This window comes from Numida meleagris, chromosome 16, assembly GCF_002078875.1.
Source record: "Numida meleagris isolate 19003 breed g44 Domestic line chromosome 16, NumMel1.0, whole genome shotgun sequence".
NCBI classification, from domain to species: domain Eukaryota; kingdom Metazoa; phylum Chordata; class Aves; order Galliformes; family Numididae; genus Numida; species Numida meleagris.
In genome coordinates, this window is record NC_034424.1 from 4,149,983 (window position 1) to 4,176,887 (window position 26,905).

General features: G+C 43.6%; 1 long non-coding RNA gene across 2 annotated transcripts in view; it reads right to left on the reverse strand.

Moving 5' to 3' along the window:
• LOC110406934 overlaps nucleotides 1-15,569 on the reverse strand; it is a 146,830-nt gene extending 131,261 nt beyond the window's left edge. For both annotated transcript variants that reach the window (XR_002443645.1, XR_002443644.1), the window contains exons 1-2: nucleotides 15,431-15,569; nucleotides 14,048-14,131 (exon numbers count right to left, since the gene is read on the reverse strand). This is a non-coding gene — a long non-coding RNA (uncharacterized LOC110406934). The remainder of the gene's footprint in view (nucleotides 1-14,047; nucleotides 14,132-15,430) is intronic.

Genomic DNA, 26,905 nt, shown 5'->3' on the forward strand with positions numbered 1-26,905 from the left:
AATGTTTGTCCCAGTGCTGGGTGCCTGTGGCTTCAAGGACCGTGTTTTGAGAGGCAGAAAAGAGAACCAACCATAGGGCGTAAATGCCTGATGTGACTTTTGAAAGAAAAAAGATCTGAGCCTGTGATAGAAGGCGGCCATCAACCCCACCAACAGCCCACCTGCTACTTCTGAGCTCAGGTAGTTCATGGCATCTCTGCATGGCCTTTAGCAGGCAGATAGATGAAAGCTGTGACTGTGCCCAGGATCAGCTGGAAGCTGGGTGGTGTCTGTCTGGTGCTGAGCCTGAGATCATCTGAGAGCATCCATCCAATTTGTTACTTCCAGCATTTCTTGAAGTTTCAGGACACATCCTGCTTTCTTTTGACTGGTACCAGGTGCACAGAACTGACTTTTCACTCTGGGCTGGATGATCAGCTGCTCTCCTTCAGTGTGAAACAGCCAAAAAGTGGATTGTGTCTGTCTGCCTTAAAAATATTTTCTTAAAGCTAAAATAGATTTTTGAGGTTCTTTATCTACGAGGAATGTCCTCAGGCACAAGGCAACTAAATAAACACTTTTAGAAATGATATACTTCCCCTAATCCAGAAGATCAATCAGATTCAGAGCCTATAAATGCTGTAGTGTTTGGTAGTTGGTTTCAGTGAAGGGAGAGAGAATCTTCATTTTTGCTTTTCCTCCAGTTCTGAGAAGTATAAACTCATCAGCAGCATTGAGAGCTTCTGTGTGAATATTCTCCACCAGCTTTACTGCTGGTATCATGTGAATTATTTCAAATTTTGATGTAGTCTTATAAAGTAGTCATGAGTGAGAATTTTAAAAGGCAAGTTTCCTCCTCTTTTATCCCGGATCAGTTCTCCTCTGGCCATGCTGTCCATTCTCTTGCCATGGCAGGGCAATACCCTCCAGTTTTTTGTTCTCTTCTTACATTGGTACCCACTACCAGATACATTTCCCTCTATCAGCTCATTCCTACAGTAGAAATTGTCCTATGTAAGGTGTTTGCCAATTATCACCTTCAGCTTTTCTTCATACACTAGAATGATTTATTATAGTTATTTCAACTGTCCCTACCCTTTGGCTCTCAAATTATTCTCTTTACTGTTTACTATTATTATTTATATTATTGTAACTTCTAGTTACAGACTAGAACAAGAATGTGTTTTGCATTCTGTGCTGCTTGGATTCTTGCGTAGGTTGTCTCTGTTATTTCCCTGAAGGACAATGTGTGTACAAGCAGCAATTTTCCAATGCAGCACAGCTGTAGTTACCTTTGTAGACACACAACTGAATTTGCAGGAATATTCAGTATTTCTTCACATGGAAACTTCATAATATGAGAACAGTGTCTGATTTGGGGCATTTGAACTGTGCAGGCTCAAATTTCTATCCCCTCTACCTTACAAGTCATTCATTTTAACATTCTCACCAGGATTTCTTCTATCTGACATTTTTCTCACATTGTAGTAAGATGTCCTGGCTTGCTTGTTGTTAAAAAAGAAGAGCAGCTTGGCCAGGGGCTCATTTGTAACCAAATCAGCTCCTTGCAAATGCCTGGACTTGTGCTCTCCTGAGATGGTTGTTGCTATCGGCCTCCTGGTCATGCAGACGCACCCACACCATATTTTGCTCTACCTCAAAGTCAATTCATAGTCCTGCAAAAGCCAGTAGAAAAATCTGTTGTCTTCATTTGGCCATAGACCAAACCCTAACTAGCATTTAAACGTGTCAGCACACCAATGAAAAACTGTTTAGCTTGCAAGGAAGACACTCCAATATCAGATGCCATTTGCCACTTGAAAATATAAAGATCACCCTTTCTTTGAAATGTAATCTGCCCATAATATAGTTCCAACACTAATGTCTATTATTTAGTACTTTCTTTTAACTTAAATTTTTACCAGCAGTTTTTAAAAACTATGCAGTTTTAATCTCAAAGAAAGTTTAAAGCAATTTTTTATTAGTGCATAACTCGAAAATACCACTTTGGAATGAAGAATTATCTCTCAAGCACTTACTAGATAGGCTTTACTTTTCTGTTAGTTAATCTGACAGTATTTTATTAATAATCAGCCCTTTCTGTATTGCTATTATGCATTTTTTTCTATTAACGCAGTTTATATCTCTACCATCACCATTATAAAGAAGACTATGAAATATCTCTCAGATACACTGTGTAGGAACAAAGTAGATAAATACTGCTTTCAAATCACAGGCACTGTTTTTTCCATTGAATTTTCTTGCTGTTAATAAACAATGAAACATTTAATACCAATTGTAGGAAGTATTATAGATGAGAATTGGAGTACTGTATGGTCTGCAACCACTACAAGGAAAGAGGGAGGGAATAGGTACTCTTGTTTTATAGTTTTTTGCATCCTTACGTATAATTCATTGCTCAAAACAAGCTCACATCTCACTGCCTGTGCTTGTCTTCATTTGAGTACCACTAAGTTGGAGGAATAGAACAGACAGAAGCTTGAACCCAGGTTTCTTCCTCAGTTTCAGAAGATGTATCCCTAAATCTAGCACAGCTCTCATTCTTATTCAATTTTAATCCAATCTAGAAATTTACAGAAGTAACTTCATGATCTTGTAGAATCTAATAGGTTTATGCAGAAGGTCTCTGGTAAGCCTGTTAATTTTATATAGTAGCATTCAATTCACTTCTCTGGTGATTCACACCACTCTAAGTGGAAAAAAATTATGCTACAGAAGACTAGTCTGAACATAGTGGCTTCTAGCTTTTCATTAGCTCATACTTCTGATCACCTCAGTGCATTTGGGTCATTTCATTGCCTACAGTGTTTGCCATCACTCCTCTGGAGTATAATCTGCAACCAGAATTAACACTGTATGTATGCCTTCCCCCCAGTCATTAAGATTGATGGAGTAAAAACGGTGCTGATACTGACGCTTTCTGGCATTCTGCTGGGCAGTGTTTTCAGCTGTTCTTACTGCACCACTGCTTTCTTACCCATCCTTTGTTGTCTTGCTGGCATTTTTCCATCCCTGTCAATACCTGTCATGCTTTAGAGAATTATTTGCAAGGTTCATCTTACATCTAACAGAAGCCTAAACAAACCGTCTCCCCTCTCACGTTCATTTTCAGAAGGATCTTGCCCCAACCTCACGCCAATTTGGAAATCCCTGCCGAGTAATCAAGCACTGCTTCACAAGCCTAAATGTTTGATGGGACATTATTTGCCTACAATCATGTATGAGGCCACAGGAGAGCTTAGACTGGAGTAGCTTTCCCATCCATCACCAGGATCAGAAATTGGGCAGACTAAGAGGTAATTGCCAGTGTCTCTCTTATTTCCACCTTTTAAGAGTAGTACCTCTTAAGGAATCCAATCTTGATCTCACAGCTTCAAATCAGAAATGAACCAGCTACAAACCATCCAGCCAAAATAATTTTCCCATTTTTCTGATATCCTCCCAGTGATGTGGGTTTTTTTTAGCAGTGTCAATAAACTGTCTCTCCTTTGAGGCATGAGACTATCGCTCACCTAGATACTCTGTTGAGTCCATAAAGGGTGAACTCCGTCATAAATATTTATTTTAAAAGCTGATTCTGCAGAGGCTAAACCATCTCCTTTTACTTTCAGTGGAAATCTTCCCATTGACTTCAATGGATGAAACTTATTAAGATTGAATTCTTACCACATGAGACCCATGAAACTGTAAGCTTTCCAAATCAGGCATATGTATAAAACCAGAATTTGCATCCTGGGAGAATGAACTGAGTTCTGATGGGCATTTTAATGCCAAGACAGATAAGTGAAATTATAAATGGCTCAAGCCAATGCTTCATTAAACTGGTACAGAGATTTACGGACCCTCAAGAATACAAGGTTCTTCCACCGTTGCAAACATTAAAGAAAATCAGAGAAATACCTTTTCAGCCTAATCCTCGTGACCACGAGCCCTGATGAGCGGTCTAAGCAAGCACCAAGCACATCAACACAAACGGGAACCAGCTCCTGAATGGAAGGTCTGATCCAGAGAGCTGGATGATCAGTAGGAGGAGCAATCAGTACAATGCAATTCCACTGTTTTCAGTTCAGTGTCTGCTTTATCTGTTCCTTGTCACCGGCTCTATTGACAAGGCCTTCATTGCTTTCTAATTGTTTGTCCCAGTTTTCTGTGCTTTTCTGTGAAAAGCTGATTTGAAAAGAAGAGTTCAGTAACTCAGCTGTGTTATGTGTAACTCAGCTGTCATTGATTTTATTCCTTTTCAAGTTCACTAAAGTGCCTGTTTTATCTCTGTTACAACTCCCTCACACACACCCCAACATTTACCGCACTCTTAAAGTTCTTTCTCATTGAAGACGGTAATTAATTTGTTCTGCTGTTTTCCCTTTATGCATCTTATTTTCCTGCAGAGTTAAACCACTGCTATCACACTTCCCTGCCATCTTCCCAGGTTTCATGTACTCATGACTCTGGCTCTTCTTTGCCTTTCAGTATCTGAACACTGTCCAATCCCCTTGCCTTACGCACCTGCAGTTCTAGGATATTTCCTCTTCTTTTACCACAGCGTTTTTACAGTATTCACCTCAAAATAAGTTGTGTCCCTATCACCATGCTGAAGACATTTTCCAATCCCTCATCCCTCCCTCCCTCCCTCCAACACTGCCCCATGTTTCTGTATCTTTTTTCTCTGTAGCAGAGAGGCTCTGGTACAGGTTTATAGAGCAGAGTCTCAGGTAACACAACAGCAAAGGGGTCAGAGATGGGGCAATGTGACAAAAGCACTGCAGGAAGAACTGCTCTGGCATTGCCTTCTTTACCCTGCAAGCAATGATGCAGCATTCAGTTTAAGACTTCAGCTCTTTATACAGAACCATTTTAAACAATCTATCACCAAAAATATTAAAATAAAATAAAATCCCAGTAAGCCGGATGCAGAATTTCTGCAGAAATGCATAGATAAGCCTTACTGCATCCTTGAGTTGAACAAGTGATGCAACCTCTGGCATACAGCACGCAGCACTGTTTGCCCCAGCTGAGAAAGGACACTGCAAAATTAAAGGGTTCAGAGGAAATTCCCACGTGAAGAAAACGTTCAGAACAGGGGCAAAGGCAGCAGGAAAATGAGAAAGACACAAGGACTGCCAAACAGGCTGGAGATGGTGGGCTGGGAGCTCTGTTCCCCGTGTCCCACGACAGGAGAACAAAGAGCCAGTTGATGGAATTATTAAGAAGCAGCAAATTCAAAACTGATAAAAGGAATGACTTCTTCACAGTTTGTTTCACTGCCGAAGGAAACCTCTGAGGATGAGAATTTAACCAGATTGGCCAGGGACCGGCCACTCGCTCGGATAATGAGAACGCCCAGAATAAGAGCAGTTAATGCTACTAACCCCTGGAAGAGCCATTGCACATCACGTACCAGGCCTTAAAACAATTCTCTTAGAAAACAGAGCGCATTAGAGAATAAGTGGGAGGGAGGGGGAGGTGGATTATCCTACATCTGCTTGTTGTGCGCAGCTTCTATCTTCTTTTGAAGCATCTGGCAGAAGCCATGGTCACAGGGCACGCTCTAACCCAGCCCTATAATTATATTGCTGCCACTTCTTGGTGTGGCTTCCTTGCTTCTCTCCCCCTACTCCACCTGGTTAAAAGGGATTAAAAATGAACAGCCAAACTTCACACAAAAAATTCAAAACTGTTTTCTTCCTGAAAAGTTAAAAATAGACTCATTTTTCTTCTCTCCTTTCTATTTTCCATAGGAACTTACGGTGAAATGTTTTAAATAAAACATTTACTGCAAACACAGGTGCTAGTAAGCAAAATATGTTAGCATACACTTCAGAACTATTTACAATGCAAGGGGTGTGGAAGAGATCGCATATTTTAATAAAACAATTGCTTTTCAGGAAAAGCGGCCTGTTTTGTTTTCTCATTCTTCTTTTAGAAAAAGTCTGGTTTTGTGCTGTTGTTTTGTTGTTTGTTTTTTTTAAGACCCTGAAAAATCTTGATCAACTCAGTTCCCAAAGACAAACCCAAACGGCCCTGCCAGGAATTAGTGCAGCTAGGAGACAGCAGCAGCATCCCAGAGCAGGAACGACCAAGTGAGCAGCACCGACAGCCTGAAGGATGTTTCAGGCTTGGGGAGCTGAGGACAGGTGAGGAAGCCATGTCCAGAGACTGCTGCTAGCAATACCCACAGAAAAGTGTTTTTTGACATGGATGAGAGTGGGACATGCTGTCCACTCCTTAGGGTGGCTGCAGGCTGTGCTGGGGTCAGCCCTTGTCTCTCTGCAGTCGCAGGGACAGCGGTGGCAGACAAAGTGCCAGCATATTCGGGATGGAGTCACAGGCAGCCAACGCATCTCTCAGTCCCAGCACTCTGAAATGAGCTTCCCCCCATTTCCATCCGAGCTCTGGAGGGAGGTGAGGAAGGAGCAAGCATTAGCAGAGCCTCTAATGAGGGAGGAATGGGGAGTTGGTCCCTGCGGTGCGTGCAGCCGGCTGGGGAAGGAGCTCAGCCTGTCTGGCACAAGCTGAATCGCTGCAAGGTTTCCTCCGTCTGCCGTTATCCTTGTCCCTTTGCTCCATGTTAATTGAACCTTTCTTTTTTCCCTTTCTGGCTGAAACATCTGCTTTTAATGCTCGCAAACAATAAACCCTTTCTTCTTTCTCTGCTCACACGGGATGGAAATCCACACAGAAGGGGAAATGGAGGGGAAAGGGCTGCACACCACGTTCCCAGCATTAGCATAAGAGCCGTGACTGTGGCTCAGTGCAGCTCCGTGCTCAGCAAGCCCAACCTGCCTGCAGGAGCCAGCCCAACCTGGAGCCTCTCACCAGGCTCCCCGAAACCTGTCGGTGGGCTCGCCAGGGTGCTGAAAGTTGGCTCACCCCCCTGCTGTCAACACGGCTGACAGGTTTCTTAAGAAAAAGCAAGCTGTAGCAGTGAGAATGCCTAACGCCTTCACTCTGCTATCAAAAAGTCACGTAAAATAAAAGACATGTATGTAAAACTGGCCACAAGCCTTATCTCACGTACACACCTGAGTGCATCTCAGCAAGGCAGACTCCTGAGAGCGTTAACTCCTGAAACACAGCAGCCAGTTGATCCAGCCTAGGCTGTGTCTATCATTCCCCAGAAAATAATCTCTTGGGTGACTGCACACTCAGCTGGGCTGCTGGCTCTACCCCATCTGCTTGCCTGCCTTCACGCCTGCGGTGGGTAAGCCCAGCCTGAGCTCAGTTTGTGGACTGTCCTAACCCTTGTATGTCACTAACACCTGTCATGAGGGTGCAGCATCCCCAGGAAACCACTTCTGTGTGCACCTGAGGCTGATACTGGCATGGGTGCTGCTTATTTGGGAAAGTGGCGGGTGGGAGACAGCAGCAGAATTGCACCAAGCGGATCCACAGCCCAGTTGCCTCCGTCAGCTTTTCTACCTCCTCACACCCCTGCAGTGCACGTATTTCTCCAAAGCACCAGTGCCACCTCTTTTAGCCAAATTCTGCCTATAGCAAAGGCTGGACACAAGGTCCCAGATGAGATATGAACATCAAAGAACAAATCCAGGCTCTTGGTTGAGCCCCTCCCAGCACTAGGTCTTCAGTGTCTGCCACTGGGACAGCGTTAATTCAGATGCTGTCACAGTACAAACCAGCAGCCCTCCACCAGCCTCAGTCTGTGAGTGAAGGAGAAGAGATAAAGGTATTATCACTGAAGAATCTAAACCCACCTTCCAGAGCCACATGCAAGTGAGGCGGCCGTATGGGAGCCTAATGCTTAAGACTCAAAAGTCACATTCAACTAAATTTTCCCGTTTCTGACAAAAATAAGGTGTTACAACTGCAAGCTGTTCCGGTAAAGCCTCCTCAACAGATAATCGGATTTACATAATTGGGTGCTGGTGGGACTTCAATAAATCATCAACGTGGCAGCGTGTTTATTACAGCAATGCAGAGTCACTGCTTCCCCAGATAGTTCCTGGAGCCCAAAATACACCAAATACAGCTGAGAGGGAGACAGATACGCAGCTAGTGCTTGCAGGCAGGAGAAATACAGACAGGCTGTGGCTAATTGCCACTAAGGACTTCTTACATATCAAGAGCTATGAGCTTGGCGGTCTGACAATGGGCTGAGGCTCCTCAGGCTTGACAGCAGGTTCACATCTAGCCCAGGTCATTTTTTAAGACAGTATAAAATGAGTTGTATTTCTCTGTCTGCACCAACAAACCTCGTGCTGATATTTTTGGCCTGTCACTTCCACAGAAAGCCCAAATGCCATAGAACGAGGAAGAACTTCTATTCCTACTCACAAGCGATTCTTCCAACTCATCCAGCAAGAGGGGAAATTGCTCTGCTGTTGGCGTGGAGGTACATACATGAATGGCATATTGTACTGATGGTTCACTTTCCGCTAGCCCTAGGCTTCTCTGCACTTAAAATGAGCTATGATTCAGCTTATTTTGGAAAAAGGTGTCTTCTACACATTTGAAAGTGGAGATAAGTCATTTTCCAGGAGGAAATTTGAGAGAAGGACAGAGGCTGTCAGCGTCCTCCTAGTACCTACATATGGATGATGCCACATGCCAGGGACAAGCCGTGAGCAGCGGTGATTTGTGAGCTGGGAAATGGGATTGCCAAAAGAGATGGAACAGAAATGAGGTTTTAATCCCCAGCCCAATCTTCCCCGGTACTGGCTGTCTGCAAGAGCAGGATTTTATCAGTGCAGCCCACAGGGAACTTTTCTGACCTTCAGTTTACTGGAGCCTGGCAGAGCACTGCACTTCTCAAAGACGTGTGAAGACAAGTTTTCAAAATACACAGATGCTCCTGTGAGCTAGAGCCATAGCACAGCACAATACACACCAGAACATATTGTGGAGAGCAGACTGAACTCCACAGAGGAAGCCTGTGCACAGCTTACAGGTCCTGCAAATTCACAGGAACAGGCACATCAACATTTTCTACACTCTTCATCTCCAGTGAGCTTACAAAGTCAATCGCCTTGGGACCTGTGTATTTTCCAGGCTAGATGAAAACAGCCTTCCCTATTCTCTTTTGGAGGGCTCTCCAGGTTAAAGAGGAAGAGAAAACTGCGTATAAGACCCACAGCTATACCACACAGGAGACCGATGTGTTTGCTTGAAAAATTAGATTTGCTTGTATTGCACAGCCTCCTCCAAGAGCTTTCTATACCTGATCCCACACCCCCAGCTCAGCCCTCTGCCTGCCTGCCTGCCAGAGAGACAACGCCAGCACTAGCACTCTCAGCTGCCAAAGCACATTGGCCTGGGACTTCATTTCTCTGTATCACAAGCTACCAGCAGAAACCTTGTCATTGCAATTTTTCACATATTTTCTTCTTTTCTGCCTTTTTTTTTTTTTATCTCTCCAAAATCTCAACTCCCTAGATCATGGCCGGAGGCTATTACGAGACTGGAACAAAACTTATTCTCAGTCCTAAACAAAATGAGCAAGGTGAAAGAAAACAGGCAGAGCAAAGGAAAAAGTTAATGTCTGGAGCAATAAGTATCAGAGTTTCTGCCCACCTCAGATTTGGAAGGGCAGGAGCATGGGAAGCATCTCACAGGCAGCGTCCATCCCCAGTGAGCAGCTTGACTGGTGGCTTTGTGTGATGAACGGGAGGTGGCAGGTCCATCCAATTGCCGTGTCCACAATATTTCTATCTCATATCACGGCAAATTTCAGTTAAAGGGGTTTTATCCCACCTTCGGGCTTGGAATGAGGACCGCCAAATCCACTGTGTACACAGAGAGGTGACTGAGCACTACAGGATGTCTTGCAACAAATGGCCCATGATGAGATGCTAAAGAGATGCCCCCACAGCACACAACTGTGTTTGACGAACAGGAGCCACTGTTCTTCCATGTGCTGTCCAACAAGCAGTAAGGCAAATGGTTAATTCTTTCATTTTCTCCTTTTTCTTCCTTCCTGTCTTTCTTTGTTCCTTCCTTCTTTCCTTCCTTCCCTGTTTTCTTTCACTTGTTTTTTTCCCTTCTTTCTCCTTCTCTCTCTTTTTAACATTTCAGCTGAAGAAATGAGGCTGATTGTTCCACCAGCTGAGTAAACTTTGAGGGCTTTAAGAAAAACAAATAGTAAGTATTGCTCGCCAGGTGGGTTCTTCCTCCCTTCTCAGCTCCAGTTGCATCCCTAATTTAGAATCTGCAGCCAGTTAACGAGCACAGAGGAGACAGAGGCTCGGTGCAGAGCATCTCTTTCTAAACACAAACACATACACACACTTCCAGATGTTTCATCTTCTTAATAACGTCTCAAGCCACGTGAAAAGAAAAGCTTCGGATTTGAAAATAACAAAACGGCCCATGAGAAGGGTTCTTAGAGCACTGGTGTTGGGCTGGCGGCTTTTTTATGTTTGTTTGCTTAATCCTGAAATATTATGCAGAATCCAACCCTTGAAAATTTCTTATTTCCTTGCACCAAAAGTGGTCTCCAAAGAACTGAGCAAAATCTACATATTAAATCAAATGTATTTTCCTGCCCACACCTTCTCCCCGCTCTAACCTCTCTTACACAGACACACAACTGCTTTTCATAGCAAGGCTATAATTTAACAGCTAATGCTTTGCATGAGTACCACCCCTTTCCAAATTCTCCTGCTTTTCAGTTTCTATTCAAATTCAAAGCCAGATTATTTTAGCTCTACAGACCTGGAAAAAAATGAAATGACAATATTTGAAGAAGCTGCTAGTAGTTCTTTTCCCCCTTTCAGTTCACACCCAGGCAATGTCAAGAGTAAGTCTATTCTTTCCGCCTGCAGATACAGTTGGGAGCTCAATAAATAATATTCCAGGGCTGAAACAGCCTATTTTAGACATGAGAAGGGATTTAATTCTCTGGTGAGCACCCAGAGATATGACTTAAACAAAAGAAATAAAAGGCATGGACAGCGAACGTGGCCCCAAAAAGGGTTGGTTGGGCAGTGAGAGTCTGTAGGCTCATCCTGGCAGCAACCTCTGCAGTCACACCAACACAACCGGTCCAGGTCATGGCTTCAGACCTTTCCAGTTAGACTGAGATACATCATGTCCCCTAGCTACCTACAGAACAGTTAATGCCTAAGAGTAGGCAAGCCAGGGTTGTAATGCAGCAAGGTTCAGCCTTTCTACCTTTGTACGCTGCACACCATGATAGTCAGAATCTCATGGCAGCAAGGGACACAGTTTGTTTCCTGCTCTGTGTACTTAAATATTGCTGTGCTCCAACAGAGAGTGGAAGTCCTGTTTGGAAAACACAGCCTCAGATAAAGAGACAGCTCCTCTCTCCTTCTCAAAGCCAAAGCAAGCACTTCCCCACCAAGCCAAACGATTTGTGCCTTCACTGTTTAATGCTGAATGATGCCAAGCTGGGGAGGCCTTCTGCAGCATTCTTTATGCTTTACACGAGGAGTGCCAACCCCAAGCTGTGGGGTACAGCAGTGAAGCTGATCAAGATGATGTACAGCGAGGGGAGTTAGGAAAAAAAAAAAAAAAAAAAAAAAAAGTAGCAGCATCATAATCAACACCAGGTGTAGGCCAATTAAACAGCCGTTCCTGTGTGCTCACAGGAGGGCACTCACTCACAATTTACCCAAACAAATCCACGCTTAAAAGCTCTCAGGAGTTTCACAGAAAAATCACATTTCTCTTCAGGGCTCTTTAAAAATATTTGAGAGCACTTTCGTCTGTACACACCAGCTTTGCACACCAGAACCAGCTCCCTCCAAGCCCAGGAGAACTGATCCGGCTGGATTAAAGTGCTGGCAGGTGCTCGTTCCTTGCAAAGAAGCAGAAGAGTCCTTCTTGCCCCAGCTTCCCTCCTTCAGCTACCTCTTCTAATCCTCACCTGACTTTCTTCAAGGCAGTGCTGGCTTTCAGCTTGTACTTTCAAAAGGCATCTTAGGGGCAGCTAGGTGCTCAAGTCTGATTTATTTATAGGATCCAGGCACTCAGCTCCTAGGCTTCTTTGAAGCCCTCCAAGCTTCAGCAGTATATGTATTCCAAGTACAGTTTCCCTTCACTGTCAAACTGTTTGATGTGTACAAAGGTGCACGTCAAACTGGACATTCTAGTGTGTCACATCAGGACATGCTGCCCACCCCACCTCCATCCTGCCCACAGCAGCTGTCCAGTTCTCAGCTTCTTCCACAGAGATGCTGGACCCCAGTTCTCCATGTCTGCTCTTCAATCAACCTCTACCCACAGTGATCAGCACCCCACAAGCCGCTCGGCTGGATGTGCACCTCAGGTGAACCTCACTTCCAAGTCAACACGCCAACCAACTTGTGTCACCTGAGCATGGTTCATAGTTCAAACCTCACCTGTAGCAAAATTCCCTTCTCATAGGTCTGCTGGAACTAGTTAGCTTGATTTGTTTGGTAGAAACTTGGGATAAACCCTGCGTTCATCCATATTACTGTCCGTTATAACAACCACTAGCGCCAATAGAAGAGTTCTCCAGTGCCTTCTCAGGATTCCCCAGTTAAACCTTCACGGAGGGCTCTCCAGAAAGCTCTCACAGGGAGACAATTCATGGCAAAGGTGAGTAAACGGGTAGCACAGTACTTCCTAAGGTTTTGTCTTTCTCCTCACCTTTCTAATAAACACAAGTCTTAGGGTGACATGCAAAGGACTGCAGCACCACCAGTCAACAGTCAACAACCCCCCAGGACAATTCTGGAGTATAGCCAAGTAAGGATGGGACAAAAAAAAAAAACTATCCCAGGCTCACAAGGCATCTGCGTGGGAGACAGTGTGAGGAATAGGATTCCTCCAACCACCATCCTGCTTTTCAGTTGATAAAATCCTCCTGTGTTGTCCTTTGTCAAATGCAGTTGAACCCTCTTCCCTTTACACTTCTGTAGCAATAAATCCCATCATCTCATACTGACAATTGATTTTGCATGTGTAACTAACAGGCGTGGCAGGAAAAGGTTAAAGTGTCATCCTCTGGGTCTAGACGTGAATTTCAAGGCTGCCTTCAACTATAAACAGTTATTGATTATTCACTTGGAAAGTCAAAGGCAGAGAGGGCTGATGCTAGCTATATAAACCTTGGCAGAACATTGGATATAAATGCTGGATTGGCTGATGGCATCTGAGCACACGTTGATCTTTGACCTTGACCCTATAATAACTGAAGGGGTTCGGCACCTCTCTGGATCTCATCACAAAAAAAAAAAAAACAGCAGCTTTGGCCGAGGGAAGTAGGAGATGTGCACACTCCCTCTTTGGATTCCTCCCGTTGTTTGTGGTCCTCAACAAAATTACAAAAGACAATCATCTGGCTGTTGTACTGCTTAATGCTGGTCGTCATCTCTGCTTGAGGTTGTTGATTGTCATCAGGAAGGATGAGGCTGCCTCTGCCACTTAACATTAGGATTTAGCACATCAAATGTCATCATCTTTTTAGTTTTTATTTTCAAGGGGTTTCAGCTCTAACTATATCATAGGAGGGAGAAAGAAAGTATGTTTAGCACGAATGAAACTGCCTGGAAGCTCTCCTAAGGGTTTGAAATTTTAGATGCAATGCTAGATTAAAGCAGCAGCTCCCTGAGCAGCAAAACCAGTGAAGCTGGGCACTTGATGGGTTTATATCTCAGGACTCGATGCCCCTTTACATTTTCTGATACCTGGTAAGAGTTGAGCTAACATGGCAGCCGGGGAATATTATCCCCTCTTTTCCATGTGTCTGCTTTCATGAAATCCATGGCAATTTAAAATTTTGGACAGACTGACCCATTGACCACGTTTGCTTGATGCAAGCCACTGGGTTCAGAGGTTATTACTCGCTGTCTGATAGATGCCTGGACGCTGTATCACAGACATCTCAACTCCCTAAGAAACAAACTACAGCTCCTGTGGGTTCAGCTTCCTGGTTGTTGTGCCTATGCTTTTGTAATAATGTGCATGCCCTGCCCCTGCAAAATGCTAACGCATTCAACTCGTGCCAGGGCTGAACTGCTACCCATGCACGCAGAATTCACCATTAGCACCATGCCAGATCCACTGGGCAGTCAATACTTCTACAGCCTGGGAAGATGATCCTTACGAGTCAGATCAGCAGGACGTGCTCAGTAGGGCTGTCTCTGTCACTGGGGACGAGCGAGATGACAGATGTTATATGAGGCTGTGGCTGAAAGAGGAAAGAAGCAATATATATGTATATCTATCAAACAGCCTGGCTTGTGCAACTAATAACACCAGAGATTAGATCAGTTTTACTAATGCTCATTTCTGCCATTTCCTTGGGTTTTTTATATTCCCTTTGGCTTGGAGTATGTAAATAGACTGATTACCTGCCTCTTGATTCTGTTTCCAAAACACCGCCTTTGCATTGCCTTCGCCAGGGAAGGAAATAATTGATGGGGTAAAACCAGTTATATATCTCTTTATTATTATTTGATGGCAGCATTTCCATCATTGTTATGATTGATCAAGCCTTTAAGTCCTGTTCAAAACCTACATCTTTCCTCAGTTCCTGCCACTGTCCATGTACATACTGGGAGTTCATATCCAGCAATTCTTTTCTCCTTCTTCCTGCCTATTCCTCTGACAGGGGCTGTCAGAAGAGGTTTCCATCTGTTTTCCAGAGCTGAGTAACCAGTTCATTATAAAGTCAACATGACAGGTTGCGGAAAATAGAATGAACACCTTTCCATAACCACCATATTTATGCAAAGAGAAATCATTCTTCAGTGGGGCTGCTTATTTTTGCAGATGTCCCTGGGCTGGGAAAAGAGCAGAGACCAGAGACAGTAAAAGGGTTTTTGTTGGTGCTGGTGTAGAAGATTGCAGCTCGAGGGAAAAAAAACGATGGACATTAAAAAATAAAGTGCATGTTAGAGGAATTTCAGAAGATTAGAGAGAAAGTGTCTGATCTAAATGGGCAAGAGCAGTCCTGTCCTCAGACAGCTGTCTGTTTGCCCTGCTTTGAGTTTGAGATAATTGAGGTTTTGTCGGTCTGAAAGCCTTGGGAAAAATATTTAAAAAATAGACAAGAGAGAGAGAAGTTCCGAGACTCAGAGGTCCTCACTTGCAGAGATGAGGCTGTGGCAAGGTCAGATGGATTTGGGATCCCCTACCAGGCACTTTAATTAGTGACAGTTACATCTCTATCAGGAATTGCTTTCCTCTGTGCTGTGGCTATGATGTACTGAGCCAACATTTGCCTTGAGAAGAGTGGCTAAGCAAATAAATGTATATCACTGGGCTGGATTGGCAAAAGAAAGGTTTCATCATCCCCTTTTCCTGATACCTTCTGGCTGGCATTGCCCCTTCTCATTTCTCTTAATCCCCGTAGGGCAAACTCTGCAAGCAGCTTGAATGCTAGAGATGACAAAGGTTAATGAAACTCATCCTAAAATGATACACACAGCTCTGATTTTGGGACCAGATTCCCTCAGAGCAGGCTTTGCTTAGATGTGAGGCCTACCTGAACTGACAGGGGTCCACATACCCAATGGAAATCTGGATCATAGAATCACAGAATCATTAAGATTGGAAAAGACCACTATGATCCCCAAGTCCAACCATCAGCCAATGATGGTTCACGATGGATCACGAACCATATCCCTCAGTGCCACATCTGCACTGCTCTGGAACACCTCCAGGGACTGTGACTTCACCACTCCCTGGGCAGCCTATGCAAGCACATCACCACTTGAAGAAGTGGGTTTTTTCTTGCTTTAACACATCCCTGCAAACTCAGTGAGCAGAGAAGGTGCTACAAGGATGCTCACATTTTGCAGCAAAGGAATGCTTAGCACCCAGCACGACTGGTGCCCTGAGCATTCTGAGATTCAGCTGAAGATCCAGCTGTCTGCACAGTGCACCACACAGCTGCAGATAGGGCCCCGGTTATCTCGAGGACGTGAAGTTCAACATACGGTGAAATCTCAATTTCACAGAGATTTCACAGCTGAAAACTCTCTCCCTCTACAAATAAATACCTCAGAGTTAAACCTGTGCATCGAGCACAATGCACACTGCCAGAAGGATTCCACTGAACTGCAGGGTGGGTCCATACACCCACCACAATGTGAGAAACGCAGCTCAGCAGGACAGCCCACATTTCAATAATGTCATCACATTTTGCTACACCCATCTCAAGTTGTTTATGTCTGAAATTGACACATTTTATTGGGTCTAAGTAGTATCATAAAAACAATAAAAAGCAGCTCTGACATTTTCTCCTCCCCTGCTGTCTCAGTCGCCACAGCCCTGACCTTCTCCTCTCTGTATCCAGTCCATATTTCAAATATGAAATAGTTTTTTTGCTCCCCAAAGTTTGCCGCCGCTTGAAATGTTGGAAGATTTTTGGAGGGGGTAAAATGTCCATAAAAAAATGATACGTCTTCAGCAACTCTAAGGCTTCGCTTCAATTAAAAATATAAAATAAAACAGAATAAGAAGTTAAAGGAAGAAAAAAAAAAAAAAGAAAAGAAAAAGAAATGGGGGAATGTGTGTGGTAGAAACATTATCTATCTGAAGAAAACCAGTGTGGATGGCCCGTGAAATTAGGCTTTTATCACTCCAGAACATGACTATCTTTATCACATAGATGTGATCACACATAAGACTTTAGCCAGTGCATAATAACTTCTAATTCTCCCTGTCCTAAATCCCTTAGGAGTGGAGAAATCGGCTCTACCTGACCATATCCATGTGCTTTAAAATCCATCAGGTGCCACCGCAATCTCTGATCACATCAGACAGCGCGAGTCAGACGAGGTTAGTGCTGCAAACAGGAACCGTCTGACCTGCGGAGTAATGTGAGCTGCAGTGGTGGTTATGTTAATAGGTGTCACTGTTTCTATTTGGGTCTCTTTATCCTCCAACACAACAAAAGAAGAGTGCCATGGGGAGTGATGGGATGCTTAAAACAAAGGTCAGTTCTCTCCTACATACACTGCATGGGAAGAGAAAGCAAGTTCACTCTGCCCCAAGTGCATGAGTGGGTGCACATTCAGAGGTTCATGACGCAAACCTTCCTATATCTAGTGAAGCCTTGCCATTTAGTGAGGCACTGGCACAGGTTGCTCAGAGAGGTGGTGGTGCCCCATCCCTGCAGACAGCCAAGGTCAGGCTGCTGGGACCTGGAGCACCTGATGGAGCTGTGGGTGTCCCTGCTCATTGCAGGGAGTTGGACCAGATGGCTTTTAAAGGTCCCTTCCAATTCAAACGATTCTATGATGATAACATCCAATCTGGAGGTCTACAGGTAACGTGTAAAACACCCTGAATCCTTTTTAATAAAGTATGTTGTGCACAGACGTACCATCACCATTTAATTCCTCTTACACTTGTTTTTTGCACCAAGTCTGTACCAGAGACACTCACAAAGGGTTAAAGCAATAAAGCAAGCAGAATGCCTATAGGCAGCCAGTTCATTTCCCAGTATCAAAGATATTTATACTTTCTCTATGCCTGAGTTATTGTGATAAATATGTTGAGGTTGTATTATTAGTAAGATAGTTGCAATCTCATGGAACTACTTGCTGTAATACAGAATTCATGAGCTCCTGGCAACAGACTGCATTAAACCACTTAACAGAGGTCACTTCTCCAAAGTTTAGACATTTACATTCTAACCAGCAGCCTGGCTGCAAGCTGCGATTTATCCTCTGCCACTCAGGCACTGACCAGAGGCTGCTGGGAGCTGAGGACGGTGGCAGGGCCACCTCCTGCAGACCTGCAGGACAGAAACAAGAGGAAGAGTTGGCTTGTACAATGCTGAAAATGACATTTCATTCCTCTGCTTCAGCGACATACTAAGCTGCACTCACAAGGTGCAAAGAGAGGGACTGCCTTTTACTTGCTGATTTAACAAGAGGACCCAAATGCACGTACAAATGTACACGCACACTTGAGTGGCCAAAGAAATGAAGGCAGTGTATCAACAGTGCTTTGATCACTTAACAAGAGACTGCATTTCGATCTGCTAACTGTTTTCATTACCTGGTCCTCTGCTGCAAATGTCCCGTTCCCATTAGGGAATGGCCTCACGCTGTGGCAGGGGAGGTTCAGGTTGGATATTAGGAAAGGCTTCTCCAAAAGGGCAGTAATGCACTGGCACAGGCTGCCCAGGGAGTGGTGGAGTCACTGTCCCTGGAGGTGTTCCAGGACCGTGGAGATGTGGCACTGAGGGACATGGCCAGTGGGCAACATTGGTGGTAGGCGGATGGTTGGACCAGATCATCTTAGAGGTTTTTTCCAGTCTTAATGATCCTACAATTCAGGAGAGCGCGTTCAGTGGATGAGTTCCCAAGCAAAGAGCACTGCCAGATGTGTCCCCTCGGGGTGTGACTGCTCACAATCTGCATCCTGAGCATCATTCCCACGCAGCCTCTGGCTGCAAGGTCTGAGCCTCCTCCAAAGTTGCAAAGATAGGTTGTTTCTGCCAAAAGGAAGAAAAAAGAGAGAGAGGAGAGATTTATTTATTGGGGAAAGAAGATTTATGGGGAATATGATGGTAATAAATCACCATTCTAAAGTTTGGGCTTTTTTTAAAAGAAAAGGATTTGTTCATAAAAATGCAAGTGGCTAAATAATCTTTTTTTTTTTTTTCCATTACATAAACGCATTCTAAAAATACTTTTTTATTGGAACTAAAATATCTATAACAGCCTGACCTATTTATCATTTTAAAATATATCTGTAGTCTCAATAAATTTATTAAAATGTTATATTCCATAATCTGCCTGATCAAACTCAGATAAATCATTGTACTTTGAAAATCTTGTTAACAAGCAATTAATCACAGCTCCTGAGTGCAGCAGGGGAGCTAATTTTGATATTTGCTTTTCTTGGTGGCATAGGTAATGCATCCTCCAGAGCTCTCAAGTCCTTCTTCAGATCAGTAGGAGTCGGGTGTAATTTGTAGAAATGAATCTTTTCACCCAAAAAAATACCTCATATAAATGCCTGTATTCAATCAACGTTAAAATAAAAGATTAAAAATAAATTAAAAACAAATTGAAAATTCTCCTTATATATTCTGCCTTCCACTATCTATATCCAACTGTTTTATTTCTAATACCTTACTTTTCAGCATCACATCGATTTGCAAACATCCAAGTTAATGGGGGATCTTTGTATTCCTGATTCAGTCTTCTCCAAACAGTGCATAAACAAAAATGCCATTCTGGATATGATACAAAAATAATATTTATTTCTAGGATCAAATGACATTGATCATTGATCATCGATCATTGATCATTTGCAGGCAGGACAAATCCTGTCTGTCTTAATCCTCACCTAATTGCTATCAGGTTAACTCTTGGTTTGATGCAACCATGTAATTTAAGACTTCCTTTTCCATTTATATATATATATATATATAATATTTTTTGTTAAATAATGAAAACCACTCAGCAATCTCCTCTCTGTTTTCTAACACTGTAAATAATTGATCACACCGATAAAACATTTTGGCTGGACCAAAGCTAATATCTTCAGAATTACTCAAAGCAACACTAAGGGGCTCAGCATGGAGCCAGTTTCACAGGGGCCATTAAACTATCATTGTGGTCTGGCCATTTGTTTGAATAAATTGTTTCTGTTTGTTACCATTTCTTAGTAAAACTAATTAGGGAACTAATTGATTGTTTTGTTGTTCTACTAATTAACTCCATATGGTGCACATCTCCATGGAGATATTGTATGAGTTATTGAAACTTCGGTGATTGATGCGTCACTACTGGATTCAGGGACAATTCTTTAAATCTAAGCATCCTTTCTATTAAAGTCTCCTTTTCAGATGTACTTTCGAGCTTTTCAGCTCTCTCTTTGGTTATAAATGTCCGACAGCATCCAACTGCACAAAACCAAGAAATTTGAAAGGCAAGCCAGACAAAGAAGAAGGAGATGCGGACAATTACTATGAGAGGGCATTATTCTGTGAATAAATGAGAAAATGTTGGCAACTTAGCTTCTTTCTTAGCTTCAGGCTACTGAGAGTAAACTCTTTAGGTTCACTCAGTAGTCAACAGTGTAAAGTGGGTTCTTTAGAACAGCAATTCAGCTGTAACCTGGCTCCTGTTCCAGCTTCTAGAAGAGCCATCCTTCTGTCAACATAAAAAGCCAAGGAAGACGAGCACATAAATAAATCCTTCAGGAAAACTCCCAAATCACTAAAATCAGAACCTGTACAAACAAGCCTCAGAAAAGCATTTAACGGTGCTATTTATGTCATTCCATGGGCAACTCCTGCTCCTGGGATTCAGAAGTGGGTTTCAAATCCCACCTTTGCTGCAGTCACTCCGTGAAATTTACTGTGTCACTTTACACCTCAGTCCCTCCTCTAAGAAGGGAGATGTTACCACTTCTTTTCTCCCATCTTTCTGGATTTTGTCTGAGAAAGAAAATGAGTCAGGAAACACTTTATATTCCATTTGTACAGATCCACCATATGGTATCTAAAGACCCTGAGCACCAGTGTAGCAGAAATTATTCATGTTTCTTGGAACAGGGAAGCTGATCCTATGTGTCCCTGGCTATTTTTACCCATTGTAAGTCACAGCCTGATTCCTGCTTTTGGGTCACAAAGGTAAGAATTGAATCCAGGACCTCTGATTTTAAAAAGCATTAGGTTTGGCACTCAGTCAGCCCTAAAGTTTCAAGGTAGAGCCATCATTCTATCAGTCTAAATTAGTGTGATTATCCCTTCTATTGAGGACATGGCAGCAGTTGCTAAGACAGTCCTGTGGCTAGCTCACACAGACTCAGGTTTTATGCACCAAACCAAGTGTGCTCTGAAAATTAGGTTCAAAAACTAATTTGTACCCAAAAGGATTTTTGGTGAATAAATAAACACAGCATGGGGTTAATATTCAGAGCTCTCTTTAGTGGCTGGCTTTGATGAGAATGGCTGGATAAATCCCTTCAAATTTCATCTGTAGTTCAGTTTAATGATGATGAGAGACCGGACTGGACATAGAAGAATTGCCATAGTATTTCAAGGTTTCAAGCTGTCTCGCTCAGATATAGAGGGCTGAGTGCATAAGCACCATGTTAAAATGACTTCCCTGGGGTCTGCGCTTGATGATGTGAGAAAGCTTTTGAGTTCCAGTGATCCTGAAAGCCGTGCTGGCAGATGCTTTAACTTCCAGTAGTGACACCTACGTCTGCAAGGAGGCAGACAAAAAGCTTGGTCCATTGGGTTTGCAGTGAAGCACCTGGACAAAACACACATTTGTATTCTTAGTCATGTCCTGAGCCAGAAGAGGAGCCGGATCTTGAATGCTAAAAACGTTGGTTAGCTATCTCCGTAGTCTCAGTTTTCCCAGTGCTTGAGATCACTTGTTCTTGAGTCCAGCTATTTAGGGGGCTCCCTGAAAGCTGCAGATCCTACAAACAAGTGTGAACACAACATTTTTTGGTGGCCTTTTTCCCTTAAGAAATGGGGTTATGTACTCACTCTGCGCGTACTCGCTCCCAACAGTGAGGTGGGAACTTGGGGGCCATTTCTCAGCTGACTGGCCAAAAGCTAAAGCACTCTGAGACACAATGGCACTTGGCACTGAGGGACATGGGCAGTGGGCATGGTGGTGGTGGGGTGATGGTTGGACTTGGTGATCTTAGTGGTCTTTTCCAGCCTTAATGATTCTACGATGCTACGATTCTATGACTCCTGTAGATTTTGTGAAGCTAGATGGCTGATTGTGAGAAAGAGACCCCATGCTTTCACTGAGGGATTATCTGGAATATGATATATTATATTTTATTATAGGGTACCGTGGAATTCACATACAGCAGAGCCATCCTGAAGTTCTCAGGTAAAAGTTTTCAACAGGGACTCACAACAGGACATCACAGAGACCAATACAGGTGTGACAGGCATTCTCCCTCAGTGTCATGCCTTTCCAACAGTGCCTCTGTTTTGTTTCCAGACAGCTTTCTAACTCCTGTCATTGGAGGAAAAATAACTGTAGAAATGCAAAACAAAGTGCATACTAAAAATTCAAAATCCTGAAAAAATTCTGGTCTATACATATATTTGTGCATATCTGTAAACAAAAAACTTGCAGCTTCTGGAGATAGACTTAGGTTTGGGGAGTTCTAGGAGTATGAGCTGGTTCAGGATTTGGAAGTCCAGGGGCTGGAGTTTTTGGACTTTGGTTTTGCATTTGTGAAAGCATTAATTCCTGAAGTTGCCATATTGTCCTGGACTGAGAGGAGAGTGAGCAACAAGCACAACCTCTAACATGCTGAGGACATGTTCCAGGCTGATGCCTTCTCCAGAGCATCTGCCTATAGTCAGTGGAGACTGTAATAGGAAACCACACCAACCCCAATTCCACCTTAAGGGAGTCTGCTTAAGGGAAGGTCCAGATCCACAATGCCTAGAGACTGACACAAAGAGACACAGAGGGAGAAAGAAAACCAAGGAATAAGATTTTTTTTCCTTCTTTATTCTCTTTAGTATTCAGCCCTGACCTATTTTAGCCTTAAGCGTGGAGTTGTGACTGATGATTGCTCTCCTCTGGCCTTTGTTTTCAGCTTTCAGATTGTTGATGTATTACAGAAATGATGTTGTCTGAAGCACCTCGGCTGATCACCGAGGCAGCAATCAGCTCACCCTTCGATGAGCCATTGAGACAGCCAGGCGAGCGGCCGCATTAGCCTGTCAATTTTGGCTCTTTGAACAGTTAGAACAATTTTGGTGAATTACAAGCAATAGAAAATCACTTTAGCTGCTCATTAGCTGGGAGACAGGAATGATGATAAATGCTCAGGGACTTTGAAAAGGCTTATGCACACACAGCCTCCCTCCACAGCAAGGCCCGTTTAACCCTGGCGCGGCTTAGAAAGTAGTGGTGGGTACAGGTCAGCTTCCTGCTGGGCCCTGCTAATGAATTGTTAAAAACCAATCCCCAGCTGAAGCCAAGGCTTCCAAAAGGAAGCACCTGTGGGATTTGAACCTCCCTATCTTCCAGTGGACTGAGAAGTACCCCCATCCCACTGGTGTGAGCAATAGGTCGCTATCTTCTATGCAAGCTAGCTAGATAGATACATCAGGAGAGACAAAAGCACAACAGATTTTTGCAAGAATATGGCACAAAGATACTATTTGCCATGGTCTGATCCATCCTTTTGAAACACAGTGACTTCATCAGTCTTATTTTATTCTATCCATACACATGACTCAAGTTTTCGATGCATAAAGCATGCACTGGACAAAGGAACAGAGAGGATCTATGGGAGAGATGTGACTGCATTGCCTAAGGTTGCTTTCTCACATGGAAGATCACTGTAACTATTAACAAGGACTGTAAAGGTCTCTTGGTGCAATAGTTTTGTGAGAACACAAAGTCCTATACAAGCATTGCAAGCTGCTGACAATGCAAGTAAGGACATGTTGCAATGTCCTATACACAAGTTTTGGAGGTTTTGTATTAATAGTTATAGGAAAGTAACTCAATCATAGCTCTTGAACTGGCAGTGTCAGTCTGGGATCCTCTCACAGGTCATACCTCTCAGACCAAAGAGGTGAATTACTAGATAAATAGGAAAGGAAAGGATGTATATTTTTTAAAAAGGCAGTAGTAGGGAGAATTCTGATAATATAAGTGTAGAGCCGCAATGACCTTAGCAGTCAGATGTTCCTAAGTCACCTTGGAAGTTTCTGAAATACCATGGTACGCTGAAGTTGCTGAAATACCCTTGTACAAGAAGATGGAAAGCTGACAATAAGGATGCTGGAGGGACTGCCTCGTTAATGAGGAATTTGGGAAATAGGGAAAAACTGATCCCATTTTCATGGGGGGCACATAAGACTACTAAAGACAACATAGTGATCTGGGTCCAAGTTTGAATCGTAATGCTACGTAGTATTGGTACCTCACCTGTCTAAAACACATCACCTTAGCTGATGTCCACAAGAGGGGCTACCATGAATGAGGCCATCTTTATAGCTCAGTCTACAAAGCACCAGGGATCTGTGATGAGGAAGCTTATTGTGAAGACTGAACAATCCAGATCTGGCCCTGAAACTCTGAGCATTCATAGACGGAGCCGAACCTCTGAGCACTTTGTCTCTTGTCTGTTGCTATTTTAGGCAGCGTGCTGAAGGACTGGTTCCTCCCGCCATGTCATTGAGAATGACAAAGCCTCTCTACAGCATTCAGGAGAATTGGATGGATGAAGGACATGCAGGACAAAGAAGCTGATATTTTGAGGAGCTTCCTTTATTCAGATCAGGTCTTTTAACTTGCCCTCGTGCTTTTGTTCTGCTGATTTAATGATTCTCTCCTCCACGCCTCCCCTCTATTTCCACTTGTGTGGATCAACCACAGCAGCAGGAAACCCTTTAATTGGCAAAAACATTTGCTCAGCAGAAGGGGTCTGCAGGTAAAGGAGCACATTCAGTGATGTCCTTTCAGCACACAGGAAAAGAAAATGCCCTGTCTTCTACACTGGCCTTAACCACGAACATTTTCTACTCCTTGGTTCTGGCTTCTGAAATACTGGCATTGCTTCTTTCTCTCCCTCATCAGTGCTGGGAAGGAAGCTGACCTGGGAACTAGGAGACCTCACTTCCATGTTTCACTACAAGCTTTCTGTTGGCCTCCCTGTAAGTTCTTTAAATGCAACATTTAGGCATCGCTCCACAAAGTGCTGCAATACAGAAGTCGTAGGAAACTAGGTCCACTCACTCTCACTCAAGCTTAAGCTGCCAATTTAATGCATCATTCAGAATATGTCATTTGGATATCTAAGCCACTCAAGCTATATGATTTTTAGCAGAATCTCACATCTATTCCTTTACTAATCTGAACATTCCAGTGACTATTCACAGGTCACAGTCTGAGCCATGGTGGTAACGGCACTTCTGTAGCAAGCTGGAGTCATGCAAAGATAGTGCACTGAAGCACCAAGGCATTTCAGCGAGGCATAAACAGCACAGATCTGCAGCTCTTGAGCTGTGGTCTGCGGGCTGCAGTCAGGGGTCTGCAGCTGATCTCTGTGATTACAGAGTAGCACCATTCACAAGAAACTCTGTGCCACCTTTGCCACCAAGACAAAAGACCCCAGAAAACTGATAAGCTCATATAACTAAAAAAGAAGACAACATCGTGCTCTGGAGATTGATATCTCAATGACAATCAGAAGTAAGGAAATGAGATACACCTGGAAGACAGATCTACCAGGGGACTTCACTAGCTGACATAGTGAGACAACTGACAGATGGAGGAAAGTGATTCACAGGATAACTTGATAACTCAAATAACTTATGGACTGACACAACTTCATACTTTGGCTGATTAATACACTGAGGTGTCATAAAAAGAAGCAAACCCGACACAGCAGTCCATCTAATACCAAGATGTGACATGCATCAAGAATACTGATGTATCAGGACCGTGAGATCTCCAGGTGAGCTCGTCTTTGTGCCCATAATTGTTACTTTCTGATTCTACACTGAGATGGACACAGGTCAGTAGGAGAATATCAAAACTTCCACTAAGACCTTTTTAAACAATAATTACTCCATAGCAGTGCTGTGAAATCTGTTATTAACCTGAGGCCAAAGGGCACTTTGTTAATCAGTCAGGGCTCATATTCTATCAAAAGAAGCTAGGGCTGATTGCTGGCATAATCACAGGGTGACAGCAGCTGTCAGATGTGACATCTCTTCTAGAATGAAAACAACCCTAAGAGCCCAGCTTTGCTGTGGGGGTTGTAGACAGTGGCCTTTCTACATAGCGATTTTGGGGTGGATACAGCAAAGTGACACTTCCATAACTCATAAATGTAGTGGCCCTTGGGTTCTCACTGGGACACCTCCCAACCTCAAGTGCTCTGCAGGGCAACAACATAGGAAACTGAGCAATGAGTCTCCTCTTGCATGCACACACTTTCAGTTGCTTTCCAGTGCCTGGTATCATGTTTGTTACTGAGGCGGTACCCTGGAAGCAGAAATTAGTGACATTTTTCCTCCCATCCAGTTCTTTCGCCTTACATAGCCCAGCTGAAATCCTCTCCTTTGCTGACAGCCAGCAGAGACCTTATGCTCATGTCCCATGCAAGGTTTTGCTGTGAAAAAGTAAAGCTTACAGAATGAGGCAGAAAGATGCAGGAGCAAAAAGCAAGAATACAGTGCCTGAGAGCAAAAAGGAGACAGTTACAGAAAATCAAGAAAAATCAGGGAATTGGATTGGGGGGAGGCTATTGAATTGTAAAAGCACAGAAACATGCAAGTGGAGGAGGGAATGTTATATGATAAAGCAGCTTTTGCCCTTGAGCCAACACTGTGCAATCTGCCCTGGGCAAGCTCCACCCCAGTTCGTTGTCCCAGGACTCCGAAGGAAGCTGCAGTAGCTCCAGGCTCTTTACTTTTGGCTGCTTTATTGAAATTCTCTCCATCTCCCCTCATCTTCTGCTTGTATTACCGGATTATTGAGTTTCATATTCATCTGTCTCTGAAAGATTAAACTGTCCCCTGGAAAAGGCCATCACGTCCTAGAGGAGGAGATCCCATTTCCACTCCAACCCGCAAGAAATGGTCTCTGGAAGTTTTTCAGCTTGATAAGTTCCCATTGTTATAAAAAATCTTCTGGCTGGAAATGAGACCAAAGCCTAAGAGACAGATGTTAGCAGGTTTCTACACCCCATGGCAGAGAAACCACGTCTGGAAGTGGGAAAAAGTGTGGTGCTGTAAGGCATCACCACACCATGGCCAGCACCGTGGGGCTGAGCATCCTCACCACCTGCACGTGGCACGGTTCACTGTGGATGTTGCAGACAGGAAGGGATAAGCACAGCCACCAGGAACAGAGGTACGGGGTTTTATTTTGGCTTTTAGAAACATCTGTGGCAGGTGGCTCACCTAACACGTGCGGGGTCAGGAGGGCTGAGCCACACTGCTCGTTCTGACTCCCCAGGAGCTGAAGCTTAAGCCATGCTC